The sequence below is a fragment of the Protopterus annectens genome, chromosome 5.part0 (assembly GCF_019279795.1).
Source record: "Protopterus annectens isolate FY-2018-M chromosome 5.part0, PAN1.0, whole genome shotgun sequence".
Classification (NCBI taxonomy): Eukaryota; Metazoa; Chordata; order Ceratodontiformes; family Protopteridae; genus Protopterus; species Protopterus annectens.
Genome location: NC_056735.1, coordinates 664,823,025 through 664,849,289, shown reverse-complemented (window position 1 = coordinate 664,849,289; position 26,265 = coordinate 664,823,025). Strand labels below are relative to the sequence as shown.

Genomic DNA, 26,265 nt, shown 5'->3' with positions numbered 1-26,265 from the left:
CATTCCACTTTTTTTATCTGTTATAATATTCACCAACTCTAATATAGTTGGTGTAGACTTGGATTTCCATTTTCTAGTAATTGCTTTTCTGGCAGTTAACAGAATTTAAACATAATACGGCCTTACTATGTCTAGGCAATTTTATATTCCTTATCCCAACTCAAAAGAATTCTTTCCTTAGGGCCATTTGCTCATCCATTATTAGTGATAAAGCACTCTGTAGGAAATGTTTCAAATCTGCCAATGAATTACACTCCCAAAACACATGTTCCCAGTTACCTCTTCATCACCTCAAACATTTGCTATCTACCTGAGGAAAATTTCTTTGAAGTCTGCTTGGGGTATAAAAATAGCAGTGCAAATGCTTGCAAGCAAATATCCTGCGCCATCAAAAATTGGTTGCACACTTGGGAGCCATGCATACTTTCCAATCTTGTTGTAAATTGCTTTTCCAGTTTCTTCCCAATCTTTTCTAACATCCTCTGATTCTTGGTTGTCGTGCAATATTTTGTATGCCCTAACAACTGCTTCTGTTTTAGATTCAACTAATAACTGTCAGAACAGGTCTTTCACTTAAAAATTCCCCTATCCCTTTCTCCCTGCCTGTACTCTGAGATCAAGCCCTGGTAGGGAAGTCCATCTCTAGCCTGCAGTCCAAATATCTTCTTGGCTTCATCCAACTCTTACCTTTCCTGCTTGAGTTATTTGCTGTCAGTTTGTTGGTTCCTCAGCCAGGTTTCTCCATTAAATTAGAGCCTCATTTTACCCATTTCCTGTACCCCTACTTTTACAGCCACCCTACTGGCAAAGTCTCCTATCAATATTCTTATATTGGCTTAGTTCTTAGAATGCTTTGAGTATAATATTCCATATGGTTATTCTCCTTGGCTATCTTCTTCCAAAATCCCTCTCTTTCTTGAACTCCCCCCTTGTTTCATCATCCCTTTCCACTTAGAATTTATAACTGTTTGCTTGTGTTCTGTATTTGAGACTTAACTGTGTAGCTCTAAAATATCCCTTCAAATCAGGTAAACCTAAAACACCTTGTTCTAATGGAAGGATCATCTTATCCCACTTAACTCTTGCCTTCTTTCCCTCCCAGATAAATTCATTTAATTCTTTCATTGTCCACAACTTCAGTTATGCCCGATCCATATACAAGACTAAAGGGACTAAAAACATTTTCACTCCTTGTATCTTACTGCCATGCCCATAAATAATTTGCAGCTTTTCAATTTTTTGTATTATCTTAGGCTTATCACATATCCTTAGCTGTTATAATAGAATCCTTTCTAATCCATACATTTAAATGCTTGTGTCCTTGAAAATGAGTACTGCTGAACCAATTTGTGGGTGGGTACATAATTTAAAGTAGCCTTTGTTTTATCTTTAATTTTATATCCCGAAAAAACTTGAAATGGTCTCAAAATGTTCAACAGTGATGTCCTGTTTTACATTAATCGCGTACAAAATATCTGCAGATAAAAGCCAGCTTTTCACTATTACCATACCAATTATATCCTCATATTTTTGGGTTCTTGTTTTCTTTGCCAATGGCTCCAAATATAAAGCAAATAAAGGGGAAAGAGGACACTCCTGCCTGGTTCCTCTGTTAAAATACAGCTTATCTGAGAGGAACCCTCCCACTTTAATTTTTGCCTCGGATCCTTCATATATCCTCCTAATTAAACATTGTATCAGGAAATAAAATTGCTTCCAGTGAACTCATAAATCCAAGCTTACTTTGTCAGATCCTTTCTCTGCATCCAGATCTACCAGCAACAAAGGTGTATTCTCACATTTTGTTTTCCTGTGGATCATCATTGTTTTATTAATGTCAAATGTTTGCCACCCCACAATAAAACCACACTGATGCATAGCTAACCATTTTAGCAACACCTTTGTTCTTTATTTTGCTGGTATAGACATACATTTTAATCATGGTTTAAAATTGAAATGGGTATATATGAAGCTGGGGCTGAAGGGTTTTTGCCATCTTTAGATAACACAGCCATCACAGCTTTTTTTCCAAGATGTTGGTGCTTCCCTTCCTTTTAAAATACTATTAAACAAAACCTGCCAGATATTTCACTTTCTTCCATCCTAATTTCAAGACTTCCACGGAAATGTCTTTTAATGGAGACTTTCCTGAAGATGGATTATACAACACTGTTTATATACAATCACCTGCTATCTTAACTATTAGTTGTGCCTTGTCTGCCTATAACCTTGGCATAATTAAGTCTTCAATAAATATTTCCATTGGTACTCTTTCTTGACGTCCACATTTTTGTGCTTTATACAAATTTTCATAACCTTTCTGGAATATCTCCAAAAGCTCTAGAGAATGCCTGGTTATTTTTCTTGTTGCAAGTTCCCCATGCTTGGTGACGACCCCTTTAAGTGTTCTGTTGCCTAAGTTGTGCTAAAAGTTTTTGTGCTTTGGAGTTGTCAAAAAAAATAGTTGCTTAGCTGCAGTCTTTCTAAACTCGTGCATTTTGTCCAATTACTCCCTTGTTTTCTGTTTAGCAATCTGTATTTGCTCCTCCTCTTGTGAGATTCCCCATATTCTGCAATACTTCAACCTTTGTCAGCCCCTCTAAATTTCTATTACTTAACCATATTTTTCTCCTTCACCCTATTGATAGACTCCATTTTCATTTTATCCCAGTCACTAGCTATAACTCCTGAAGAGATTTGTCTTCCCTAATAACTTGAATAATTTCCACTACCCATTCCTTAAATTTGTTTTTAACGGGTAGATGGGAAAGCACTGGTGCCTTACTTCATTACCCTGCATTTTTATCTTCGTTTTTATTGGTGCATGATCAGAAGCATTTTCTGTCAAAACTTTCAATTAAATGCACATGTTCCTATTAAATACAATTTCTATCTAGTCTAGCCCAGTTATTGAATCTTGAAGAACATGTAAATTCTGTCCGTCCCTACAACTGAATTCATGTCTGCCATTCCAAATATTTTCTTAAATGTTATTTGACATTTAACCAGGTTAGTCCAACTGAGCCAGTGGCCCATTTTCAGTGCATACCTGAGGAGAAAAGCTCCAGATAATTTCCAGTCTTATAAAAGATAAAGTGGCCACTTGTACAGAACACTTGACATGAGGCATAATAGCTACAATTCACATCACTGCGTACTCTAATAGAAATAAAATTAGAAAAGAATACAATACGAGATACCCACAGTAATAACTAATTTTCTTCGTGTTTCACTGTTGCAGTCATTACATTTGGGTAATCTGCTTGCAGGTTGCCTTCAGTCGGACTGATTAACAAAGTCTTGGGTCCTGCGTCGGTTTCTGTCCGTTCTTCCATGATGTCAGGTCATCAGGGGTATAAAACGTGCAATAAATTCTTATTTTATTCTATCCAGTTGTCCGCTTGATTGCCTTTGTGCTCCTCGATTTTTTGTTTATAAAACATGTAGCCGAAGCCATTGCATCAGTCTGTCTTGCTGTGCGGTGCCAGAAGCAGTTCGCAAGTGCAGGTCGGCTGACTCCTGAAATTTTCATTTTCGAGTTTCAGAACTGAAGTATTCAAGAAAAAGCTAAGTACCCCATTGGGGAAACTTTTTCTTGCTCCTTACCGATGTCAGTAAAAGTTAATAATTGCATTACGTTTGGAAAGCAAATACCTCAGATTTCTATTCGTACTGTATTCCTTGCCTAGGCCCTGACCACGATGTACCTTGCTGTCGGTTTTGTGCTTTATTTAATCAGTGCACTAGCCATCATTTGGTATATTTTTGCCTCTAAATATTTCGGTTCTCTGTTTAAATATCCAGAAATGTCATCAGTTAGCCATCTGACTACTGGGATTTTGAAAAAAATGCAAAGATAGACAGGCTGCCGAGGTCCAAAACTGCTGACTACGCTTCTAAGCCAGTTCACCTGTACTCAGTGAGGCGCTTTCGCAGCCCGATACCTGCTACTTCTGATTCGCAGGCCTCTACTGAGACCCATTCGGAGTCAGGTATGCCAGGAGATCAACTATGGAACCCGCGGATGTCTCTACCTTGGATGAGTCCGGAGCCGCTGTGCAGGCATCTGCTTCTGAGGGTGTATTCAGGCTTACGGACTTGCATATTAAATTGACGCCTCCTTCATTACTAAGGCCTAAATCTCGGTCCATGTCTTAAAGACATCCAGGCCACATGCTGAGGCCCCTATGCCTAAAAAACAAATGATAAAAATGGCTGAAGATCTAATGACTCATCAGGGGTAGCCAACGCACACCCTAAGAGGCCTAGGGCTGAGCTTGATTATGAATCTTCTGATCAGGATTCTGTTTGTTCTGACTCTTCTGATGACCTGAATTTGTCCATACCTACTTATGAGGATTCTGATGCAGAGTATTCTATTCCCTCTGCTTCCCCTCCTGAGGATTTTTCTTTTGGGGAAACCTTACATACTCTAAGGGAGCATTTTCACTGGGAAAGCCAGGAATATTCTGATTCAAAAAGAGGCTTAGGGATTTCCTTCTACCTCAGCATAGGCCTTTGGCTATTCCTCCTGTACTAGACATTGTTGTTTTCTCGGAATCCAGTTTGGCCCCCGATTCCCTGCCTCCTGCTCCCAGTAAACCTGACAGAATACTACAAGTTCCTTTTCAAAAATCCTATTACAGATCCAGAGACTATTTCTCAGGTGCATTAAGGCTTCTGCTAAAAATCCTACCCCTTCTGATAGAGACTCCAGGGTTCTGGATAGATGGGATAAAATGGTTTATACTTCAGCAACCTTAACAATCAGAGCTTTAAACTGTCAATTTCATATGTTAAAATATCAGCAACATGTTACTGGACTGCTTAAACAGAAAATGATGTTGATTCCCGACTGTGGAAAATAGACTTACAGGATTTAATGCATTCTACTGAACAAGTTGGAAAACATACTTTGTAATGTGGTTTTGATTCTTTAGAGGCCTCTTGCAGGGCTGCTGTTACTGGGTCTGTGCTTAGAAGGCATGATTGGCTTAATGAGCAATCTTTGCCTGATCATGTTAAAGCTAAATTGTTGGATGCTCCTTTAAATCAGGACTGCCTGTTTGGCAACAAGGCTGAAAAAGTTCTTAAAAATATGGAAGATAAAGCTAAATCTATGCAAACTGTTAGATTTTTGTACAAGTGCAGCCTCCTAGATTTAGTAGACACTGGCCTAAGAATTTGTTCTTTGCAGCCCCTCCAGGTCTTTTCAAGCCAAACCCAGACACAGCAAAAACCCCAGGTTTCAGTCCCAGAGGACACTCAGAACTAAGCAGTGGGGGCCTCCACTTCCAAATCTGGGATTAACAAGACACCCCCCTATGGTAAACTGTCTCAATGACTTCCTTTTAAAATTTCCAAGCACTTATCTTCTGACTGCCCCTTTGAGGGGAAAAGATTGCTCTTCATGCAAAGAACTGGGAACTCATTACCCAGGATAAATGGGTTTTAAATAGTGTCCCAGGGATACAGATTTCATTTACACATGTTACCAATGCCAAATGGGTGGCCAGACCTGCCCCCAAATCAGTGGGCAGAGGCTCAAAAATAAGTACTTCCTCTCGAGCATGGGGGCTATTCAACTGGTACCATAAGAGGAAAAGGGACAAGGTTTCTACTCCAGAATTTTCCTGGTACCCAGAAAAGACCAGTCATGGCATCCAATCCTGGACCAGTCTACTTTAAACGCCTTTCTGGAGATGCCAAAATTCAAGATGCTGACTTCACCAATTACTCCCTATGCTAGGCAAAGATGCCTGGTTGACAACACTAGATTTAAAAGAAGCATACCTGCACATCTCAATCAGGGAATCTTGCAGAGGATACCTAGGCTTCAAAGCAGGCTACTCGTATTATCAGTTCTCTGCACTGCCCTTTGGCTTCTCTACTGCACCCAGGGTATTCACAAAGTGCCTAGCTCCAGTTATTGCATTTTGCAGGCAAAGAAGTATTCAAATATACCTGGACGATTGTCTAATTCAGGCAGAAAGCCAGGGCATACTTTTGAATCTGGTGTTTATAAAAAGGGTTCTAACTTGTCTGGGGTACACCATAAACAAAAAGAAATCACAACTTGTACCCTGTCAACAAATTACATTCCTGGGAGCAAGCTTGAATACAACTTTCCAGATGGCTTACCTCACACCAGAAAAGCAAATTCATTTGACAACCTACTTTAAACAAGTGGCCAAAAAAACCCTGTTATCTGCAAGACAAATGCTGCAAGCCTTGGGATTCATGGCCTCCTGCATTCTTCTTATTCCATATGCAAGACTGCAAATGAGGAAACTACAGTGGTATCTAAAAAGCGTATGGAGTCAACATTCTCACAGCCTAGAAACAATGATTCATATCATACCTTGCCTACGCCTAGAGTTCCTCTGGTGGACAGAGGCCTGCCACCAAAACAAGGGACTACCATTCACACTACCCCCTGCCGCCCAAACCTTAACAGATGCATCAGACTATGTATGGGGGGCACACCTGGCAGGGAAGTGCATTCAGGGCAAATGGAACCAAAGTCAAATGCACCTGCATATCAATCAAAAAGAAATGTTAGCTGTACAGAATGCTCTGACAGCCTTCAAGGACTACATTCTTCCAGGACAACTAATGGTAAAGACGGACAACACGGTTATGTGGTACATAAACAAGCAGGGGGGGTACACATTCCTAACCCCACCGCAGACTAGCCATGGCATTGTGGAGCACAGCCTTGAGCTACCAAGTGCACCTACAAGCTCAGTTCCTGCCAGCAAAATTAAATACACTGGCAGACGGACCAAGCAGAAATCTCATGGACCCACACAAGTGGAAACTGGAACCAAGGATTTTCAACATGTTGACAAGCAAATGGAGCCCAGACATAGACCTGTTTGCCTCCCCCCAGAACTACCTATTGGACAAATTTTGCACAAGGACTCCCCACAAAAGCATGGAATGTGGATGTTCTGTCCTTCAGCTGGAAAAAAACTATCAGTCTATGCCTTCCCTCCACTGCCTCTGCTCTCCAAAGTTCTAAAAGTCAAACAGGGCAAACCAAGGATGATTTTGATTGCTCCAGACTGGCCGCACCAACACTGGTACTCCCTCCTGCGCAGTGTCAGTTATCTCCATGGCACCTGCCTCAGCCCCCTTCCTTGCTGTCTCAGCAGGAGAACTAGATTCTGCACCCTCAGCTTCCAACATTGAACCTTGCAGCCTGGCTAATTACTTGACCTCCCTTACCATCCCTCAGCAAACCTGTGATGGATGCCATCTTAGAGGCAAGGAGGCCTAGTACTAGAAAATCTTATGCTGAAAAATGGAAAAGATTCTGTGCCTGGGACCAATCTCAAGGGATGATCACAGCAGCGTCCAATTTACCTCAGAATTTGCAATACTTAACTGAGGTGCTTCACAGGGGCCTGTCTTTTTCCTCCATTAAAATCCACGCCTCAGCCATTTCAGCTCGTAACACAGAACCCTCCCCTCTTCTCTCATTCTCTGCTCAAGCAGTACCTCAGAGGGGCCAAAAATTTGAGACCACTCAGGAAAGCTCCAACCCCAGCCTGGGACCTTAACTTTGTATTGGAGAACCTCTCTACCTCCTTTCGAGCCAGCTGCTACTGCATACTTAAAATTTATTTCTTGGAAAACAGCTTTTCTTCTAGCAATCACTTCAGCTAGAAGGATATCTCTGTTACAGGCCCTTATGGCAGTGGAGCCTTTCATCATCTTTCATGTGGACAGGGTGTCACTCAGAACCAATCCATCCTTCATGCCCAAGGTGGTATCAAGTGTGGCTCTTAATCAGTCCATTCATTTGCCAACCTTCTTTCGCAATCTACAGAACAAAGGGGAACAGATTCTGCATTCCTTGGATGTGTACAGGCAACTTAGGTTCTACTTGGACAGGACTAAACCTCAAAGAAAATCTGAACTGCTGATAGCATTTGCTGCAGGGGCAGAGGGGACAGCTATTTCGAAACCATTTCTAAATGGATAATCCATTGTATTCATTTCTGCTATAAGCACCATGGAAAACCCATCTCCCAGGGGATCAGACCTCACTCCACCAGGGCTGCATCTACTTCTGCAGCCTTTCTCAAAGGTGTTCCTACCAGGGACATCCTAGAAGCTGCTACCTGGAGTTCTGTACATTCACCAAGCATTATCATTTGCCATTTTTCTCTAAATCCAGAGCTGGCTTTGCCACTGATGTCTTGCAGGGCCTTATAGCTGGCCCTAATACTATATAAACTCCTCCTCCCAACCATAGCTTTGGGAATCTACCCAAAAGTAATGACTGTAACAGTGAAACACAAAGAACATAGTACAGTTGTGTACACTTGCCATAAATGTAGATGTTCAAGTATATTCACTGTTGCAGTCCTGGTTACACTCCATCCCCCTAACTTCTTTTGGCTATGCCTCTACTTTCCTTTACTATGCTTAAAAGCCTTTTTGGTGTATTTGCTTTTTTGTTGGAGGTATACCTTTGTTTTTTGTTTATTTGCTCCCCCTTAGGGGGGCACCTGACATCTAGGGCAAGAAACTGATGTAATGGCATCTGCTGCATGTTTTATACCCCTGATGACCTGACCTCATGGAAGAAGGGACCACAACTGACGCAGGACCCAATACTTTTTTTAATCAGGCCGACTGAGGGCAACCTGCAAGCAGACTACCCAAATGTAAGGACTGCAACCGTGAATACTCTTAACATCTAAATTTATGTAAGTGTACACAACTGTACTTTTTTTAAATACAGGAAGAATAAAATAAATTTACATGATAGAGAAGAGGAGAAAAAGGGGTGATATGTCAAAAGTGAAATAGTTGTCATGTAGGAGTTTGTCATAGGCAGGACCAGGTCTTTTGTAGATGGAGTTTAAGTTCCTGTTTAAACAGGTGCTTTTGGAAGATGTCTTGAGGGGGAGTGTTCCAGGCATGAACTATTGAGTACTTGTTAGGTTTGTAGATATCAAGGAGTCTCGGTTGTGAATTTCTAAAGAAATTTGCCCTCTTGTATTCCTTCTAGGTCCTCCTGATGCATCCTCACTATTGCAAATCAATTTCTAGTCCCCCACCTGTAAATAATTCCTTGCTAAAAGTTGATTTCTCATAAAATTTTCTTAAGCTCCAAAATAGCAGTTTTTGGTGGAATACAAATACATGCCATTGTAGTCCTACACCCATGTCCATAACCCCTTACCACAAATATACACGTTTTTTCCTCATCCATCATTATTGGAGTGCCCTTGGCGATTAGCATAGTTATTCCCTTTTCCTCTGTCCCCTGTTCTGCTGAATATCCACCCTGAAATCCTTGCCAAATTCACATGCTCATCTACTCAGCTTCCTTATGCCTGTCTTGGATTGCTTTTAAAACCCTCTAGAAAAGTTGGAAAGTATATTTTTTGCACTTGCTGTAATTGTTTTGATTTTTAACAATTCTGTGCTGCATTTATGTAACTGTGGTGGTGGTGCTGCGGTAGCGTTGTCGCCTCACAGTAAGACATTGTCCTGTTCAGTTCTCAGCTAAAGCGTCTTCTGTGTGGAGACGTGCGTGAATGGGCATGCCTTCATTGAAGGTTGTGCGTCAGGGCTGGCAACTCTGCACGTAGAAAAAAAAATCTACTGCCAATCATTAGCGGACCGGAGTTCCGCTGTGGTGACCCCTAACCAGGAAAAGCCGAAAGACACCAACAGTAACTGTGCTGCATTTATGTTCTTGACTTTCAGTTTTTCAGCCTGCAATCTGTTCTGCAGTTTGTGTGCCCTGAACTTTTCTCTGTGTTAATGAACTTATTTCCAAGGTTTCCTGATTTTGCAGGAATTCTGTTCTAAAGAATTTGTTACTGAACTTCAGCTCAAAGCGAGCTGGTTTCAAATTGGGAAGGTTCTGTTCCACACTAGTGGAGGCAGGGAGCCGCATTCAACCCATCCAAGGTGGGAACTACTGGTTGATAGCTTTTTGTTTGTATCTGATTGTCCTGAGTGTTTAACTTCAGAAGTCTTTCATCCTGGTGGCATAAAAGCTTCATTCCCCATGTTTGCATATAAGCAAATCTCTCCGGTTTAAAATCCTCTACAGGACTTGCTCTCCATAGACTTCCCACTGTTGGTATAGACCCTTTGTACAGCCTCCATTAGTATAGACCCTGTTTAGAGCACTCAGTTATACAACACCCCTCCATTTTCTCTTCCCCCACTGTGAAAATGGCATTTAACCTAGCATTATGAATGGTCAGTTTCCCTCCATTTCTTCTACCAGCCTGATTGACATTGGTGTTCTGAGGCAGTGTAGCAACTGCCTCATGCACACGGACAACCATCTACTCTAAAATCACCCAAGTGCGATTTATTTTAGAGATGCATCAACACTATACGAATCTGGAATTCTTGATCTCTCGCGCACAGAACAGCAATACCGAACAGGTTGTCAGCCTACATAACTACACCTGCTACACAAGCCATGCACACTCAAAACATCGTATGTGGAGGTACTCACCAGAGACCTTCAAAACACCTGCAATGCACCTAATGCAGCACCTACAGCACTCAATACACACAAACACAAGCACCAGTTTGTATCGCCAAATAAGCCTCCAAGACAAAGCACATCTAAACCAATTTTTTTAGTCCTAGGCAACTTCCTTGTGAGACCCACAGATATCCCACTCATGAGGCTGGATAAAGGTGATGGTCGGCTGTCTTTCGGGTGTCAGGATCAGTCAGATCATGCATGCACTCCATCTCAACAAGTACTGTTATGACTTAGTCCTAGCTCCTGTTGGTGTGAATGACTTGATGTACCTCACTAGACTATATGAAGAGAGACCTGATTGAACCGTGCCCCAGGCAGGTGTGTCACTAGCCTTGAGTAGCTTTCTGCTGCACCTAGGATGATACTACAATATAAAAAGATTGACTTCAACAATTTGCTTAGTTTCCGGTGTCACTTTAAGGGGATCCGGTTCCTGTCGGCCTGAGGTGACAGTGATAGACAATGTTGCTTTGCCCAGAGATGGTATTCACGGTCACCTCTAGACTTTTGGTTACTGGCTAGGGCACTTGACTGCCCCATAGTGCCTTTGTTAGGTAAGGTTTAGAGAACAAAAGTTCTGACGTGAAAAATGTCACACTAAGGGGTTATGCTGCTAAATATGAAGTTTAAATCAAACTGCACTCCTCTCCCTGGAGGATGCTTGTGCAGTCACAGACTTTATTCGGGGCCACAATACCCTGGCCTTGCAAGGCTACAATGCCTTTCACACTTTCAGACCACCAAAGGAGGGGGTATCTATCTTCAGATATAAATAACACCTCTAGACTGGTTAGACAGGAAAACTCCATGGAGTTACTCCAAGTTCAACTAACTGCAAGATCCCCATTAGTCATTACAGGCCCCCTTCATTGAACCAAGATACCCACTCTGCTTATTTGAACCTATTTGAATCAAATTACAACCAAACATTCTAGTCATGGGCAATTTTAAGTATCCCTCCACTGACTGGGAAATTTATACGAGTACCAACATGCTCGCACAAATGTTCCTGGACTTTTACACTAATGCCCTGGAACAGATAGCATGTAGCCCCACAAGGGGATTGAATATTCTCGAATTAGTCCTCACCAACATTGGTGACAATTGCACTACCACAGGTATAAGACCCTCACTGGTTAAATCTCATCACAAATCCATCGCATTTGAAGTAGCTGTAACACCTGAAGCCCTCTTAGGTGAAATCAGGCTAAACATTTTCACCAGAGCTAATTATAGCTGCCCTAAGGGGTGGAATAAATTTCAGGCTGCTGTTCCTACAGATGGCATTGACAACTATACTATACACAACCTATACAAACACTTGCATAAATATATTGACACAGCCGTACTTGATAAGATCAAAATAAGATCCTGAAGAAAAAAACAAGCTTCTCTGGTGGGCATCTAGCATTAACAAGTTAAACAACAAGAGGAAGAAGTTGCTGTGTAAGAATGAGAGCAGTCCCAGCACTGGGAGAATGCCCTCCTTTGTTTGAACAAACAAGACAACTTAAATCCTCTAAGGGCAACTTCAAAAAAAATTTTGAACCATAGCGAAGTATAACCATAAGGCATTCTTCACTATATCCATAACCTATATGGTAGGACCAAGACGTGTGCTGAAATAGCTGTGGATGGTATCACACACACTGATCTGAAAATGTCACCCTCCTGTCCCCTCTAAACATTCCACAAAGCATTCCCTTTACAACTCCCCCACCTTCCATCCCCAAAACGCAAGTTGTGCCCCCTCCAGGGCTAAAAGCATGGTCTCTCTGGGCCTGAATGAAATTACAGGTTGCATTTTAAATGGTCTAAAATGAGTTAGCAACTCCATTAAGTACTGTATTCAACAGCCTGATTACGGTCCCCCCCCCCGATGAATGGAAAACTGCAGGAATCATCCCCCTTCATAAAGGGGGTACAGCAACAGACCCTGGGAAGTACAGCCACACAAGCTTAACCAGCCTTATCTAAAAGGCATGGAATGAATCATTGTGGACCTTATAAGAATATAGGTGATCACCAAACTCTTGCTCCATCAGCTTGGTTTTGTTAGACTGGTCATGCATGTTAAACCTGGTGGACTACTTCGAAAATGTCACCATAGCCATACACTAAAGCAAATCTGTGCATTCAGCCTACCATGACTTAGTCCAGGCCTTCGACATAATCCCTCTTTCACTGAAACTGTCCCAGTTGAATATTGGCTTGTATGTTGTCAGGTGGGTTGCTAACTGGCTCACTGATGGATCACACTCAAAGCTGGGGACTTTACCTCAGCCAGCAGACCTGTCACCAGTGAGGTTCCACAGGGGGTCAGTGCTGGGCCCCCTGTTTGGAATATACTTCTCAAAAGTTCAGGCCAAAACAGAGGGGCTGTAGCAGACTGCAAATTAGGTGCAATAACTGAATCCCCAAAGTTGGTATACTTTCAAGAGGGACTTAAATTGGTGATTGGTACGAAAGCCAATGACTCAAACTGAATGATAAAAAATGCATTATCCCCTTCAGTAAAAATGACATCCATGCAGACTGTCCTATAAATGCCCTAAATAACTCTGTGGTGAGATATTTGGGAATGCAAGTTGACTGCAGCCTAAACTTTCAACATCATGTGTTGACAGTGGTAAGGAAGACATTCTGTTGCACACCTCCTTAGCAAAGTCACTGCCTCAAGAATGAAAGGTCATAACTCCTTTACTCTACCTTCATTAGACCAATAATTGAGTACAACACTCCTTGGTATTCACCTTACCAGGCAAATGTAGCAACTTCAGACCTCAGATTTCTAAGAAAATTTAGGGAATCCAGCACGTCATACACTGACAAGACTGAAGTCAATCACTGTACTCTAGTGTACAGACTAATTAGAAGAGACTTGTGCCTGACCTACAGAACAATCTCTTATCCAGATCTAATAGAATGCTGCACATCTACAAGTCAAATGGGACAAGTATCACCCGCTCCAGGGACCTTAACTTGGCCTGTGGTATAAGTCCGGCTGGCGACGGATATTTCTCTGAGATTGCCACTCCTCTGGAATTGGCTACCACTTCACATGACTGAGCCCTCTATGGCCCGGTTTAAGCATAGTCTGGATGACTGGAAGGGAAACTAAATTCCTGTCAGTGATTTCACCTGTGACACTCCTAGAGATGGGCAGTCATTGCTAAATCTCAAGATTAGGCAAGATCTTTTATATTCAGTTTCTCTACTATTCTATTATGTACACATGGATAGGCAGGTTTATGACTTGAGGCTCAATAGCCTAGTAACTACTTGGGGAAACCATTTATTTCCAAATGTCTCCAGCAGCATTTCTATTTGCACTCTGAATTTTTTAATATCTGTTACTAATTGTTTCCACCTGTTGTACACACGTTATTTGAATATGTACTTTCAGCTTTTGTTACAATCGTATACTGATATTTGGAGGCTGATCCTTTTTTAGTTTTCTTATCTCCATTTTGAACCTGTGACACATTTTCAAGACTTTTAATGAAAACCCTCATACTATACAAAACTCCCCATTTTCTATTAATTTGGAACAAACACAACTATGTACTACAGAGCATGAAGTTTAAGCCTTCAGAAGGGAACAACGGCCCCAAATTGGCAGCACCTACATGCATTATATCACCTAAAATGTGGGTCTGTATTATAAAATCTAATGTTTAGGTTATCTAACAGCTAAATGTTGACACCTAAACAGGGAAAGCTGAAAATCGCGAACGGCCACTTCGTGAATGTTTTCACAGGGAAAATATTTGCTTGGCCAGCGGACAGGAAACCAACTTTCAAACCCTAATTGAGTGGGGGGCTTTCCTCCACACCCCTAACTAAATATACCAACTCCAAGATTCCTCTACATTGAGGAAAAGGGCAAATTTCCAAAAACAGCCAAGCAGATTTTTTCCCTGTGAAAAAAATCGTGGAAGTGGCCATTGACTGGTTTCAGCTTTTGCTGTTTACATGTTGACGTTTAGGTGTTTGACATCTTAAAAGTTCGATTTTGTAATATACACTCTATAATTTTACCCACGCTAAAGTGCAAGCTACAGCCTGTGCTCCTACGCAACACTGATTGCTGTCTGTTCTTTTATTTCTTCCCCTCCCAGATATAAAAACGTGTGTATGCTTTCAGAAAACGTTAATCAGCCCTAGAAAAAGTACATGAGCTATATTTAAAACTAAACTGTACACTGTTTTACCTGCATTAAAATATTAAGGCTGCTAGGGAGGTTAACTCTTCACTTCCTATAATTTAAAACTTCATTTTTTTCACTGAACTGCTACAACTGTACCTTTGAATTTTGCATTTCCCTCAGCAAAGAATACTCTGAATTTTCAAGATTAACAATTCTATCCTACAGATAGCTTGTCTCCAAGAAATCTACTCTGAAGTGAGCCTTAGTAAATTCTACTCAAAAGAATGCGTCTGCCCTTTCCTGCAGACATATTGATTCTGCTGAACATTTGAGAGTGAAAAACAAGTTAATATCTTTAGGTTCATAGGTAGGTACTAGGCTATCTGCCCTAGGGCCCATACAAGCCTAGCCAGAAAATGTATCCTGGCTTTTGCCACCCAAGAAAATTATTTTCCTGTGCCCCTGTCGAGCAGAACCACAGAAGTGATCCCCGGGTTGAATTTCTCATTTCCCATCCAATCAAGATTTTTCTTGAAGAGTGCTAATGAGGAGCTCAGTTTGACATAGGTAGTCTGTTCCAGAGTATGGGAAGTCTCTTGAGACTGGAATCTATCCCTCCAACATGTTCTGTTTATTGTGGTGACAAGGTTAAGGTCCCTAGAGCGTGTAGCTCAGAGGGATTGGGATTTCTTTAAGTGGAGCATGTCCAACAGCTCTGGGTTTGACATAGCTTTGTATGTTGGGCAGAGATCGACCCTGAGTAGGCGATATGCGATGAAGTAAAGCTAGTTTTTTGAGACTGTCTAAATAGGGCATCTGTTTGAGGCCAGTAATCCTCTTTGTGAGGTATTTCTGTGGTCTTTCCAGTTGTAGATGTCTTGTGAGGTACATACCAAAAGGGGTGTTTTACTCTATAATGGGTCTGAGTGATGAGTAGAGGGGAACAATGACCTCTTTTTTTTCTGGATGAGAATCCTTTTGTGATGAGATGAGCCACATAGAAGGATTTCCTGACCATTGTGGCGATGTGATTATCAAAGGAGAGACTACTGTCCACCTGTGTCCCAAGGTCTCATCACATTTTCGGCATTAAGTAAGACTACCAGCTATGTGGTAGTTCATGGGTACAGAGTTTTTGCCAAAGGGGATGACAATACACTTTTTGGCATTGAGCTTCAGGCCATGGCTTTGACACCAGGTATCTGCCTCAGTGAGGCCCTTTTGTAGTTTGTCCACATCGTTAGGAGTTTCGATTATGGCTCCTAGTTTGCAGTCATCTGCAAACTTTGTTAGCCAAAGACCTTCTGTGTTGGCCTGCACGTCTGAGAAGTAGATACCAAACAGGAGAGGACCCAGGACTGAACCCTGTGGTACTCCACTTGTCACTGGTCTGATGTCTGATTTGGAATCCGCTGCTTTCAGTGTGGGTTCTGTCCGTGAGCCAGTTGGCAACCCATCTTGTGACATAGGGATTTATACCTAGTATAGTGAGCTTATCTATAATTCGAGTGGGGGATTGTGTCGAAAGCCTTGGCGAGATCTAGATAAGCTGTGTGAACCATTTTACCCTCATCTATGGCTTTGGTGACTGCTTCAAAGAAGTCAGTCAGGTTTAGGAGACTTGATCTGCCTTTTACAAATCCAGACTGAGTAGGGTCCAGAGTTTGGAGATTACCAATGTCTTTGAGTTCCATGATGATACGTTCCATGGCCTTGCAGGCCAGGCTAGTCAGGCTAATGGGGCGGTAGTTCCCAGGGTCAGTCGTGGCTCCCCCTTTGTGGAGTGGGATAACTGTCGCTTTGCGACATTCAGTGGGTACAAAGTCTGAGGTGAGGCTTTGATTGAACATGGTGCTTAGGGTGCCAGTTCATTCTGTAGTTCATGTAGAATGCAGCCTGGGATATTGTCAGGTCCCATGGATGAGGTGTTCTTGGCTTTGGAGAGTGTTTTTTACCTATGCAGCTGTGATTATATGAACTTTGCATTCTTCCTGTATAGAGATGGGCCCTCTAGGGGGTGAGAGGGGGGTAAAGTTAGCACTGAACCTATCTGCTAGGATGTTGGCAATATCAGTTGGTTCTGTATATTTAGTGCCATTATGCTGCAACTCAGAGCAGATCTGAGTGTTCCCATTTAGATTCTTGACGTAGCTATAGAATGCTTTGTGGTTGTTTTTAGAGAAGTGGCAATTTTGTTTTCGTAACTAGCTTTGGAGGATTTTGAGGGATCTCAGCTTCTTACTGAGGTTGACCAGGGAGTTCGTCCAGTCATGGGATTTTACTCTGTTGCAAAAAAAAAAAGTTTCTTTCTTCTGTTGTAGAGTTTATGGCAGAGGATGACCAGATTGGCTTCCTTATTTGGAGGATAACCTCTTGGTTCTATTGGAGATAGCATGATCCATGCACTCGTGTAAGTGCTTATAAAGTGCATTTGTGTAGGATTCGGCAGTCATACCTCTATTGTCAGTCTGCATGGGTGTCATGAAGTTTGCCACTTCTGTCTTAAGTGTGAAGTTGGCTTTTGAGAAGTTTTTTACGATGGTTTCCCTAATTGGGACTGGGGGTGGGATGTGGATGTCTAGGCTGATTGGCTTGTGATCGGATCTGACCAACGAGGAATTGACCTCTGGTGTGGAACACTGGTTTCCCATGCTGGTAATGACCAGATCTAGGATATTGCTGCCCCTGGTGGGGGTTTGAATAAATTGATCCAAGGCGCTGGAATTTATGAATTCTAGAAAACATTGAGCAAAAGAGTTGGTACATGAGTAGTTTTCCCAGTTAGTGGTGGGGTAGTTGAAATTGCCCATTATTAGGGTGTTGGGTTGTTCCCTAATACTTTCCAGTGTATCAAGAAATGAGGAGTGTGAATCCTGGGGCATGGTGGGGGGTCTGTAGCAAGCTACAATTTGGATTGCGGTCTTGCCCAGGGTTAATTGCACTTGGATAATCTCTGATCCATTATGCTGTGCAACTAGCCTGGAGGTGTGGATATCCTTAATGAATATGGATATCCTTAATGAATATGGACACGCCTCCACCTTTAGTGCTTCTTTATGGGTTAGGTGGCCGAAAGGTGTGGTATGAATTGAGGCCTGGTAATGCAGGGGTGCTCTCTGGAGCTTTGAACCAGGTCTCTGTCACTGCACAGATGTCAATGTTCTCCATTTTAAGGAGTGCCTTGAGTGAGTGCATTTTGAGGTTTAGACTTCTAACATTGAGTAGCATTACCCTCAGATTTTGCGTGCTTGTACCTGTTACGGTGGTGAATTTGTCTTTTGAACCTTGTCTAAAAAAGGCACTATAGGGGTGACAAGAGTCTTAGCCAGTATCCGGAATCCTAAGGGTGACAGGTGCAGGCCATCTCTGGCAAAGCATCGTGAACTGTCGATCATATTGTCCCAGGCAGACAAATACTGGATCCCCTTAGAATGACACCAGAAGCTTAGCTAATTGTTGAAGTCAATCATTTTGTCCTTGTACTGTGGTATCATTCTGGGTGATTTCAGGATGCTACTCAGGGTTAGGGTCATACCTGCCTGGGATACAAGATTGGAGAGCTCCTCCATGTCTCTCCATGTAGTCCATGGAGATACGTCTCAGGTCATTCACACCAGCATGGACAATGACAGTGTCATATTTGTACTTATTGTGGAGTGACCTGAGTGCATGCATTGTGGCGGATCCTGGCACCTGACAGGCAGCTGACAGTAACTTTCTCCTTGTTTAGTTAGTGGAACATCAGTGTGCCTGACTATAGAGTCACCTATGATTAGAGTGTTGGGTACGTTGTTATACCTTATGGGCTGTGGTTGAGTGGCACACCGAGTTTGTGGGTTGTGTCATTTGCGTTGTGTTGGGGGGTGGAGTTTGCTTGCGTTTATGCTTTGGATGTCCCTGATGCTTGGGCAGGTTTTTATTGAGAGTCTCCGCGAATGTAGGTGTGTGTGTTGCTTTTCTATGTGTGTGTTTTGGTGGTGTAGGTTGAGGGTCTATGTGATGAGTGTGGTGTGGTGCAAGTGTTTACCCTCTCCGCTTGACTGTCTAGTCCAGTCTTGGGTGAAGAGAGCTTTGCTTCCAGTTTGGCTATATAAGTGCATCTCTCACAGGTTGTAGTGTTGGGTGGTAGGAGGAGAGGATTGTCTGTGTACATGAGGCAATTGCTGCATTGCCCCAAGATGCCCAGATTCATCAGGTAGCAGGAGAAATCACTGGGAGCTGACCCTTAGACATGCCTAGATAAGTGCTTATTTATTAAGTACTAAAAATTGCTTTCCACTAGACAAGTGAGGAAAGTTGAGTGCTGTAGTAATTTGCAGCTTATGTAGTGCTTACAATGAGTTCTGAACAAGTGCTGAGTTCAAAGAAACAGATATGAGTGCTGAAACTAGAAAACTGGCTAGATATAAGAAAAAAAAATAAGCTAGAAAGCTTCCCTCCAACACAGAAGGGCTTGGGAGCTCAGAAGCCTACAAACAGTCTATACCACCTAACAGGAAAGGCAGGAAACGAGCTTTAATTTTTTTTCTTCTGTTTCCCAGATGCTCTTAGTACACAGTAGGAGTGCCTGAAATCAGAATATGATCTCACTGCACTCAGTTGAGTGAGCAAATGAGATGGGCCCAGATGGAGTATCCAAACAAATTTACAAGAGGGGCAGGCAGTTTCAAGGCCACTAAGATTAACACCAAAACAAAAACAGGGTGGGTGGGACTAACTGAAGAGCAGAGTCAAAACTTCCAGTTCAGTTAATATTCCTGCAACACAGTTAAATCAATTTAAATACTGTATTCTTTGAAAAAAAGTGCAGATAAAGGTACTTAAATTCTCTTATACATCCAGTTGAATGCAGCTAGATCTTAGCCGGCCAAAGCTGAGGTTTTTAAGCAGAAAATATTTCAAACTACCACTTAAATAGGCAAGGACAGGAAATCAAAGAATGTGGCTACCTCCACACTTGCAAGCTTAGCATTTTAATGGTTTTCAGTCATTTTCTTATGTTTAAACTGTACATGCTTAAAGTTTACAGCTCAAGCCAAAGGTAGTAATCTAAGCATTCACCCTTGTTAGAAAAGCTATCCTAATTCAGCATATAATCTGTGCATTTTTACACCCAACCTCCACCCCATCCCAGCAGCTCAAGAACACATCATATGAGCATTAAACTTGCTTTTATCTGGCATTTTCTTATAGTGTAAAATGTATGTTTCTTAGAACTAAAAAAACTAAGCAACAGAGACCCTCCCCCACATTTAAAATACCCCTGACCACAGACTAAAAACTGTTACTGTATATATCATATAGTTTATATAATGAAATACTTTATACAAATACTAAGAACATTTTTTCACTTTTTCCCCTTTGTGTTGTCCTAAACATTGATTAAACTTGTGGGCCGACTGTAAAAAAAAAATATACGCCAATTTATAAGACCAATGCGATTCTGTTAAATGCTCAACTTCTGTCTTTTATCTCCCTATTTACTGTCCCTGCTATGAATAAACAATACAGCATTTAAAATATTTTAAATTTGACTGTTTCCACTAGAACAGTACCTTACTGTACCGTGGTGGTTTCACTTTCAAAAACACTTATCCCACCCTGGAAAAGCTTGCTGCAGTCTCCAATTCATTGATGTCAAGGCCACTGAATACAGGTAGTTGTCTGGCCATTTCCCTCCCCAAATTGATATCACTACTACCGTCCTAAACACCCAAGCTGTGATGTGTCGGCTCCCTTCCCTAACCTATACAGAAAGTAAAGGCTAGAATAAGGAAAATGGTACACAAGTGAAGTCTCCTGCTGTGAGCTGTCTATCACAGCAGGTAACTGCCCAAATTACCCTTAGCACTTTGACAGCTCGAAGTTAGGTGTGAAGGGGGATGGGAGAAGAGTCTTAGTAGTACAACTCAAGCTTTACAAAAGACTGCAGTTTAGCCATTCTGAAAAAAGCAACAGTAAAAAGCACTTTGAAAGTCTGTTCTGTGAAGTTTGCTCTGTTTTAAGTAGTCATTGAATGGCATGACATGTTACTTAAAACTGAAAGAGAGCAGTGTATGCATGTAAAATCAGTGCAGTGACAGGATCTTTAGGAAGAAAGAGGCCTGTGTGATATTTTTTTACAGACTAGCACTGCATAGTGGGATACCTAGAGGCAGACTCCGAAATTATGTATAAAAATATTAAAAACCCATAAATAGTCCCAGAAATACCCTACCGTGGTGAAATGTTTTTGTCTGTGGGTGCAGTTCTTTAATAAAGCAAAGAAAAGTCCAGTGTTTTTCAGCCACTTTATCTTGCAAAACAAATATCACAAATGTGATGAAATGCTTTATAGCCTTCCATTTAGTCACTAATTTCCAAGTGTCTACTCTTTGTTCTACTCCATCTCCCTATACCAGATTCTGGCTCAAGTCCAAGGTTCTTCTGATTCTTCCATTTTTCTTCTGTTCCAAGCATTTTCCTTTAGAAGATTGGAAAAAGTTTCACTGGCAGTTTATGTACCTTACCATCAGAATGCGAAGCAGAGTCTACTTCTGCTTACTGACTTTTTGTTGGAAAAGCTATTTTCTCCTTAGCCTGTTCTGCATCAAAAATTGATTTTCAGGAAAAACACAAGACAGCTGAATACAGTAGTTGGAATCTTGCACCTATCAATGTTCCCTTATTGCTTGGATAAATGTGCTTCTCTTCTGCCTGGTATACAGTGAATAATCATTTTCTAGAAACATGCTGCTGGCTCCAGTTTTTAATACTTTGCCATTCTGCCACAATTTTGTCAGCATCACCTCTCTGATGCTATGATTGCAGGTATTGGCTGCTTTTTCATGGCCACACTGTGCTTTTTCAATTAAATTCTGCTGTGGAACACCAGTCTGGTTGCTAGTGTGTGCTTTCATAAAGTTAATGTAGTCTTCCGATTTTCTCTGGTACATCAAAAAATCTCCAGTTTTCTCTGTGCACACTGACTAACAAAAAAAAAAAAGTTCTTGAAATTTATTCAGCCAGCCTTTCCTTCATCCTCCATTTTTTTGCAGTTTTATCAATTCATCTGACTTTCTAGCTAAAGCTTTTATTTTTCCAGACTTTTGTTTGAATTGATATTCCTTCAATGTTTCATTATTTAATCGCCTTTAGGTATATTTGATTTTTTTTTCTGTAAATTACTGTATGCCATCTCATGAACCAGAACTGAAACTTTAACTGCATTTTGCTGAACAGCTGCAAATTCTTTAGTTTCACCTTTTCTGGTTGATTTTCTTTCAGGTTTTCCAGATTTCTATGCTGGCATCCATGCAGTGTATTTACTAGCTAGTAACTGAATTTTACCAAAAACATTCAGTAGCACTCCTGTTTCTCAGTTTGTTTTCAAATTGGGAGAACTGAAGTTATGGTGTTTGTGTGCAGCCATCTTGGAAGTCCTCTATAGAGATAAGGCTTTAAGGTGATCCATATAGGACTGTTTATACCATAGATTCTCCTGGTAAGGAATCTTTGTTGGAGTTCCAACTGTTGCATATATCTGGACAGGTGCATTATACTCTGTTGGGTGTGATAAAGGCAGAATAGTGTCATTACTTCCTTGGAGTGGTCTCCCATATTGATGAGTACCAGGTTCCAGTATGTTTGAACCTCTGCTGGGTGTATGCACTGTCTGGTAAAGGGTATTTGTGTTTAAGTCCAGGAATTGCTGTGCCTGTGAATGAGGAAGTATTTCCCAGTCTATAGAAGGGTAGTTAGCCTTCCATGAAAAGGGTATTTGGTTTAATCTTCAGCGTCTCCATTAAGGCTAGGTATGAGCTGTGGGATTCTAGGGATGTAAAGAGCAACCTATTACTTGCTAGGATATGGTATGGGACTTTCTGGTGATTTGCATATTGATAAATTCTAGGGCACTGTCCTGTTTAACCAAACTAGAATTATGCTCGTTTCTAAAATACATGAGATTCCTTCACTTTTTGCCCCTGCTGTGCACCTGATGGTCTAAACATGTGGAAGGCACTGAAGCCTTATACTGCAGGAATACTTTTTGTGGATTTAAACAGTAAGTGCACAGATGTCTGTTCTACAAAGTGAAGAAATCTTATTGGGTGTGGAGTTTTTTGTTTAGGCTCTAGCATTGGGCAGTAACACCTTTAGATTTTAGTTATGTTGGTAGGTTTGTCAATTTGGCATTGCTTAAAAACTGCTTTAAGGGGATAGATAGTTTTAGCAATGTTCCAAAGCCAAGGTGGGAGACTGTGCAGACCATCCCTTGCAAAGAAAAATGTCCTCCTATGCTGAAAAATATTGAATCCCCTTAAAAAGGACCAGAAACTAAAAGTCCATCTTTTGTACTGCAGCATCATCCTTGGCAAAGGTAGAATTAATGCAAGGCATATACCTGCCTGAGTGAGATTGAGAGATCAGCAATGTTTCTTCTTATAGTCCATGGAAGTAAGTCTTGTCAGCGCTCACATGGACTATGATAAAAATCATACTGGAACCTGTGGTAGTGTGACTTGAGCGCATGCAAAACTTCACAGATCCTAGCCCCAGATAAGCAACTAACCATTATCTTAAGTCTGAGTGGGGCATCTGTGTGTTGTACAATGGATTCCCCTATGACTGGGTAATGTATTTTCCTGCCTTATGTGCTTTGCTCTTGGGGCTCCACTGAGTGTAGGTAAGTGCTTTAGCAATTGCTGAGGATAGACATTGCCATTTATAGCTTTAGGAGGTCTTTGAGGTTTGGGAAGACTGCTTTAGTGCTTCAGCATAAGTTGGTCTGTGTGGTGGATGTGTATTCTTGACAGCCTTGTTTGTACGAGAAATTTTTTGCCTCCAGTGAAGGCGTGCATTTCCCGCATACCATGTTTCTTCAAGGATTAAATGGTTATCTGAACATGAGACTGTTGTACTCTCAAGATGCTCGTATTTACTAAGCTGGCTGTGGCGACATTTGGAAATGGCATGTCCCTGTTCTTGACCTTTATTTGGGTGTGCTGCTGTAGGTGGTTTGGGTTATACAGAGGTCTCCTTGGGTGGTCTCTTGGATGGTCTTGAATGTTTACATAAGCTCTACTGCAGTCTTTGCATAGACACAGTATTAGATATGGCATATGGTAAGCCTTCATTCATAATTCTGAATTTCTGTAATTTAAATTTCTGTTTCACCTGTATTAAATCAAGTCTCAACTATTAGTCTGGCAAAACAAATTGACAAACTTCAAGCCAAAATATTTTTTTGTAATGGGGTAATCCTACTGGATGGTGCATTTGTGCATTGGTAGTGTTGTCGCCTCACAGCAAGTTCTGTTTGGGGTGCTTTTTGTGTGGAGTCTTCATGTCCTCCCTGAGTTTGTGTGGGTTTCCTCCCACATTATAAAGACATGTGTCTGGAGCGTTTCTCCCTGGGCCTCTGCTGACAGTTGGCTTTGTTCCAAGTCGGACTTTCCCAGTTAACAAATGTTAAATAAAATACAGTACGTACTTCACTGTGTGATTTGCTTTTTCCCCATGACCACTACTTATACCAACTCCTTGGTTGAACAATCAGAAAAAGCTCAAACACAAACACTACTGGCTTACAAATAGGAACTTCACTGGCTGTGATTTCATATTGAGGATGCAATCAGGGAGGTTAAAACTGAAAAAAATTAAACTTTACTACTTTATATTATGCAAATGTTTTCCCCCAAAACTCTGTCGTCTGACAGACGTGTGAGGTGCAATTTTTTCCTTTTCTGAGAGCAAATAAGCAGAAACGTGTTTGACACACATTTTATAAAATGCATACAGCAATGTACAACAGTGTATGAAAACATTTTGTAGCGTAAACCTTATAGGTGTGTTTATTAGAAAAAATGAGGTAGCATGGTATGATTTATACAATTTAAATGTGATTGCAGACAACACTGGTTGTAAATGCAGTAGATGCAGGATTATTTAGGATTTCATTCTGACTCAAAACTAACAGTATTGAGGCCAAACTCAGTGGCAACCCCAGCATGTAAACACCTACTATTACATGTACATAGGTTGTGAGCACACTCAAGACTAGCGTACACTTTTAAAGAAGCCCTAAACTCAATAAACCCAGAACCTCTTAGGTCTAACACATTATACTTTCCCCATGTTGATGGTAGTAAATCAAGCATAGTCACCATACCATGGCAGTGGGGCTGAAACATTTTAACTAAGTAACTATTAAAATTAAAGCAGTTCAAGTTCAAAAGCAGTCACTGTGACCCAACAGCCCTTATTGCTTGCTGTAGTATGGGTAAACCTAGGAATAATCTCACTGGACTTGCTGAAAGTATCAAGTGCTTTCTGAGCTGCAGTTAGGGCCATTGTGGCTAGGTTAAGAAGAATTGAGGAGAAGGGTGGCATGTGGTTATGTCTTTTACCTTGGTATTAGTGAATAAACCAAAGCCCTGCTTTTTTGTTTATGCAGTTGAATATGGTGAGATCGACCATCTTGGTGTGTAACAAAAATAAGCTTGCTTAGTGAAATTTTTGCATTTGAAAAGGGAATGTTGAGGCAAAAAGTTTGCATTTCCTCAATGGCCAAGGGCTTGTTGTTAACATTCTTATTGAGAATCAAAAGTGGTGGAAGGGAAAGTGTAGTTAGGCAGCATAGGATGGTGGTTTGTAGGATGACATTGGTGATCAAGAGGAGGCAACACCAAGGATCAAATGGTTGAAATCGAAAAAGGGTAATTGTGAGGTGATGTTCAGGGAAGTTGAGACCGGCACTGGGTGGCAGTGAAGAGTTACCGAATAGCTGGGTAACTACAGCAGAGCTAGTAAGAGAGATGGCTAGAAAGGTGCTTGGTGTGACATCCGGAAGGAGGACAAGGAGACCTGGTGGTGGAATGAAGAAGTACAGGAGAGTATACAGAGAAAGAGGTTGGCGAAGAAGTGGGATTGTCAGATGAAGAAAGTAGACAAGAGTATAAGGAGATGAGGTGCATGGCAGAGAGGTGGCAGAGGTGGCGAAGGCTAAGGATAAAGGCATATGAAGAGTTATATAAAAGGTTGGACACACAGGGACTGAGCTAGTAAAAATGTGTAGCAGGTAAGGGTGATAAAGGATGAGGGAAACGTACTCACAAGTGAGTGTGTTGAGCAGATGGAGAGAGTACTTTGAGGGGTTGATGAAGAGAATGAGAGAAGGTTGGATGATGTGCATATAGTGAATCATGAAGTGCAGTGGATTAGCAAGGAGGAAGTAAGGATAGCTATGAAGAGGATGAAGAATGGAGAAGCTGTTGGTCCAGATGTGACATCTGTGGAAGCATGGAGGTGTTTAGGTGAAATGGCAGTGGAGTTTTTAACTAGATTGTTTAATGAAATCTTGGAAAGTGAGAGGATGCCTGAGGAATGGAGAAAGTGTTTTGGTACAGATTTTTAAGAATAAGGGTGATGTGCAGAGCTGTAGTAACTACAGTGCGATTAAACTAATCAGTCACAGCATGAAGTTATGGGAAAGAGTAGTGGAAGCTAGGTTGAGAAGGGAGGTGATGATTAGTGATCAGCAGTATGGTTTCATGCCAGGAAAGAGCACTACAGATGTGATATTTGCTCAGTGTGTTGAAG

The 26,265-nt window shown here is 41.4% G+C and overlaps 1 protein-coding gene across 3 annotated transcripts in view; it reads left to right on the top strand.

The window, feature by feature from the left end:
• The window catches only part of LOC122802746 (glycogenin-2-like), a 1,303,570-nt gene that overhangs the window by 806,471 nt on the left and 470,834 nt on the right, over window positions 1-26,265 (top strand). The gene's annotated exons all lie outside the window — the stretch shown is intronic.